This window comes from Sorex araneus, chromosome 1 (assembly GCF_027595985.1).
Source record: "Sorex araneus isolate mSorAra2 chromosome 1, mSorAra2.pri, whole genome shotgun sequence".
Taxonomy (NCBI): Eukaryota; Metazoa; Chordata; class Mammalia; order Eulipotyphla; family Soricidae; genus Sorex; species Sorex araneus.
Genome location: NC_073302.1, coordinates 38,491,938 through 38,497,156, shown reverse-complemented (window position 1 = coordinate 38,497,156; position 5,219 = coordinate 38,491,938). Strand labels below are relative to the sequence as shown.

General features: G+C 51.0%; 1 pseudogene; it reads left to right on the top strand.

The window, feature by feature from the left end:
- Positions 1-379: 379 nt before the first annotated feature.
- On the top strand, positions 380-1,255 carry LOC101545804 (jupiter microtubule associated homolog 1-like; annotated as a pseudogene).
- Positions 1,256-5,219: the final 3,964 nt, after the last annotated feature.

Below are 5,219 nucleotides of genomic sequence, written 5' to 3'. Positions count from 1 at the left end.
GGGCCACAGCCCAGGCTGCTCAGGGACTATTCCTGGCTCTGTGCTCAGAAGTGACTCCCAGTGGTGCTCTGGGCACTCTATGTGGGTGCACCCACCTGCAAGGCAAGTGCCTTTCCTCTGTGCTATCTCTCTGGCCCAGGAACCACCCCTCCACCTAGGCCTGGTCCAAGGATCCCAGGTGCAGCTGGAGCTGACCTGTACGGTGAACTTTCAACCCCCCAGCATCACCCGTGACCCTGGAGACTTTCTCTTCCCTCCTTTGATCTGAGACTTTCCCTTCAGTGCTGGGCGAGTAGGAGATAAGCCCATGAGCTCCCCCAGAGGGCTCAAAGAGACCAGGATCAAGCACAGGAGCCTCTTCCTACCCCCAAACACCACTATGTCCCAGCTGCTACAGGGAGGGGAGTGGGTGGTGAGCTTTGCTGGCTGGGGGACAGGGACAGCAGAAGGATCATGCCTGGCTCGTCCCTTCTCACCCCTGCTGTCTTAGAACTGGGGGGATTTCTGCTTCGTACACAGTGGGGGACAGGCCCGGAGAAGAGAATTTCCAGCAAAGAGTCACCCCACAAGTTTAGGCCCAGCCAAGGCCTGGGGAGAGCTCCGGGCTTTCGCCACAGCGGGCAAGCCACTCTGGAGCAGGACCCTGCAGGGACATTCCATCACGGGAACGAGATGCCCAGAGAACCAGGCTCCGAGTGGCACGGCTCCTGCAGCGGTCACTGGCCACAGTTTGCCACCTGCTCCACGCCCCTCAGACCACCCTTTCTGCTCCTCTCCCTGGCCAATCTATCTCTCTCCTCGGCGCCACGACTGCTACTACTACACTTAAGGCCGGGGACCCCAGCAGCAGGAATAGCCCCTAAGTCTCGCAACCTCCAGATGGTGGCTCCAATTTTTTCTCTCCATTTCAATGAATTCACGGGACAGCTGGCAAGGAGGAGCAAGATGGCCTCCAGCATCTTTGGGACCCTGGAGGAGAACCCTTTTCCCTGGGCCAAGTCGGCAGGTACCAAGTCAAGCAGCAGCATGGGAGAGGAGGAACATTCTGGACACCAGACCCGCAGCGCATCTGAAGCAAGATCTGGAGACTTCCTGAAGCCAAAGAGAGAAGGTGAAATTTATGAAAACAAAGACACAGATTTTCAGTGAAGAGAAGCTGGTGCCTACCACCCCTCTGCCCAGCCCCATGGTGCCAGCTCCAGTGCCATCCCAAAGAAACTCCCCTGGTAGCAAGCCCAGCCTTGTCCTGGGTTAGCCGGACTTCCCCATGCTGATTGTTGGGGTGTGTGTGTGTGTGTGTGTGTGTGTGTGTGTGTGTGTGTGTGTGTGTGTGTGTGTTCTCCATGCTCAAGAACTGCTCAACTTGAGCCTGATGACACCTTTTGGATTTGTTTTATTAAAAAAAAAAAAAAAGGAGAGAAGGGACAGAGAGAGAGAGAGAGAGAGAGAGAGAGAGAGAGAGAGAGAGAGAGAAGAGAGAACCAAGTTCCATGTCAGGTCAGACTGGTAAGACCAGGACACAGGGTAGTACCTAAAGCCAGGTCCAAGGGGCAACTGGGACCATAAATATGCTTGGCACTGTGCCCCAGCACTTTCTCTGGAAGTTTCCACAGCTCTTCCACCTGCTCTTTTACTCACCCGGACCAACATGGTGCAGAGAGCAAACAAAATCCAGGATCCCTTCTGGAGCAGAAACCTCTGGAGGCTGAGATAGAGCTCAGGGGAAGCAAGTTAACACCCTACCTGGCCCCGTGTCCCAGCTCGTTTTCCCAAAATGAAGCTCACTGGATCATTTTATTATAAAAGTAATATGTGAATCCCTTAAAATATCCAAGAATATAAGCCAAAAAAAAATCACCTCTGTTCACACCTCCTACTCCCTGCCACTATCAGACCAGTGCAGAATCCTTTCAGAATCTCCTCTGGACAGAGATATCTCTTTCTGTCTCTCTCTGCCTCTGTCTCTCTGTCTCTTTGTTTCTCTGTCTCTGTCTCTGTCTCTGTCTCTGTCTCTGTCTCTCTCTCTCTCTCTCTCTCTCTCTCTCTCTCTCTCTCTCTCTCTCTCTCTCTCTCTCTCTCTCTCTCTCGCTGGGGCAGGTCCCTCTTCTGCCCTCACCGCCTTGTGAAGGAGGTTCTGGTTTTTGTCTCTGGGGTGTTGTCTGCTGATACACAACATCCTGTTCTCTTCCAGAAGACCCCTCCTCGTGGCGCCAGCCCAGCTTCCCAAGGTTCTGCTGGTGAATCGCCGTGTTCTGAGGCAGAGAAGTAAGAGACTAGGTTAGCCCAGAGCCCAGTGGGAAAATCTGAGATGCATCCAAGGGAGGGAAATCTGAGACTTTAAAAAAAAGACTATTTGCAAAGGCATGATCAGATGTAAGGAAAGCAAAGGACGGATACAGGGTGTGGGCTAATCGTACCTGGCTAACACGAGTGAATCCATTTAAAAATGGGGCCAATGGCCACTCAACACCTTTATTGCAAACCACAACACCTAATCAGAGAGAGAGAACAAAAGGGAATACCCTGCCATAGTGGCAGTGTGGGGTGGGGGGAGACGGGACTGGGGATGGGGGGAGGGATGTTGGGTTTACTGGTGGTAGAGAATGGGCACTGGTGAAGGAATGGGTTATCAAACTTTGTAAGGGAGAAACATGAGCACAAAAATGTATAAATCTGTAACTGTACCCTCACGTTGACTCACTAATTAAAAATAAACTATTAATTAAAAAATGTAAAAAAAAATAATAAAATAAAATAAAGCCTAAGTGAAAAGCCAAATAAAAATCAAAACAAGAAAAAAAAATGGGGCCAATGGGAGCAAGCTCACAGGAGACCTTGCTTCTGAGCACTCCACAGAAGCACCACAAGGCTCAAGCATCAAATTATGCTCTTTAAACCATATTGGAGGGGGGTAGGAAGTGGTAGGATAGCGAGTAGGATGTTTGCCTTGCACACAGCCAACCCAGGTTCGATTCCTGGCATCCCATATGGTTCCCCAAACACTGCCAGGAGTGATTCCTGAATGCAGAGCCATGAGTAACCCCTGAGCATCCCTGGATGTGACCCAAAAGGCAAATAAATAAATAAATAAATAAATAAATAAATAAATAAATAAATAAGCCATACTGGGTCTTTGAAATGGGTCAAACTCAACATTCCCAGGAACTAACAAGAACAGAAATAGCTTTCTTATCTGAAAGGCCAGAGCGATAGTACCGCAGATAGGGCATTTACATGCATACGGTAACCCAGGTTTGATCTCCGGCATCCCATATGGTCCCATAAGTCGAGCCAGGAGTGATCCCTGAGCACAAGCGAGGAGTAAGCGCTGAGCCCTGCCAAGTATGTCCCTAAAACAAAGAAGAGTATCTTGTCTGAAAGGTGAATAAAGTGAATATTTACTTGTGACCCTGTTGCTCATCCTTCTTGACCCCTCTCTAAAATAAATAAATAAATAAATAAATATTTTTTTGTTTTGTTTTGTTTTTTGTTCTTTTTTTTTTTGGGTCACACCCAGCGATGCTCAGGGGTTACTCCTGGCTCTGCACTCAGGAATTACTCCTGGCGGTGCTCAGGGGACCATATGGGATGCTGGGATTAGAACCTGGGTCGGCCGCGTGCAAGGCAAATGCCCTACCCGCTGTGCTATCGCTCCAGCCCCAATAAATAAATATTTGAAAAACTAGTTTTGGCCCCTCCTAAAGTCACTACTTGGGGTTTTTTTTTTTGTTTGTTTTTAATTATTTATTTTTTAATGAATCACGATATTTGTAAGTCTGTTACAGACTTACAAACATTCGTGCTTACGTTTCAGTCATACAATGATCGAGTACCCTTCCCTTCACCAGTGCCCATTCTCCACCACCAGTGATCCCGATATCCCTCCCACTACCCCTACCCCCCCTACCCCACCCCGCCTCTGTGGCAGGGCATTCCCTTTTGCTGTCTCTCTCTCCTTATGGGTGTTGTGGTTTGCAATAGAGGTACTGAATGTCCATCATTCAGTCTGTAGTCTACTTTCAGCATGCATCTCCCATCCCGAGCGGGCCCTCCACGCACCCCATACTTGATGGTCCCTTCTCTATCTGAGCTGCCTTTTCCCCCAGCATGTGAGGCCGGCTTCCAAGCCATGAAGCAACCCTCCTGGTATTCATCTCTACTATTCTTATCTGCACCGGTCATCCATCGGGGCAGGGGGTCCACTTAGGAAAGGAAGTGGCATGATAAGAAGAAAGCAGCTCAGCGCTGGAGAGAGCGGACACGGGGCGAGCTTCTTGCCTTGCTCGTGGATGAACGCAGCCAATCCTTAGCACTGCGTATGCAGATGTCCCCAACACGCACTGCCAGGGCTTCTCCTGAGCACAGAGCCAGGAAGAGCCCCTGAGCTGGCCTCAGTGGGAAAGGCATCTCAGTTATCCCTTCGCAGGTGTCCCCCTGAAGCCTCCCCATGCTCTGCTCCTCTCCTCTGGCCCTGCACACCTACCTTCCAGAGTCTCTACCCAGGTCCCCGGGACTCCCCACAGCCCTCCACAGTATGGAAAGGAGGGAGGAGGGGAGGCCCCACACCCCCCTCTTCAGTCATGCAAACGAGGCTCCCAGGCTGTGCGGCTCCTCCAGAAGACAGAGGAAGTCCAGGCTGAGTCATCGCGGCTAGGACAGAAACTTTCTTCTGCCCGGGCTTTGCTGTCTCTGCAGAGAGGGAGGAATGTTGGGGCCCACGAGGGCAATTTGGACTCTGCTTACGTTCCTTCCCCCCACCTCCACCCCCGCCCCAGGCAGGAGCCAGCAGCCCTCGGCAGAGTGAGTGGTGGTTCCCTTCCTGTGTCAGCCCGGTCAGGTCACTGGGAGGAAGGTACCTGATCCCTAGGGGAACATGGATTTGGGTGGTGTCTAGTACAACCACTCTATACACGGTGCCTTTTAAAATGTGCTATTGAGGGGCTGGAGCGATAGCACAGCGGGTAGGGGGTTTGCCTTGCACGAGGCTGACCTGGGTTTGAATCTCAGCATCCCGTATGGTCCCCTGAGCAGCGCCAGGAGTAATTCCTGAGTTAGAACCAGGAGTAACCCCTGTGCATTGCCGGGTGTGACCCAAAAAGCAAAATAAATAAATAAATAAATAAAATGTGCTATTGAGACTAGAGAGACAATGCAGGGCTAAAGGCTCTTGCCATGCACATGGCTGACCCATGTTGGATCTCCAGGGCTTATTCTTGGCC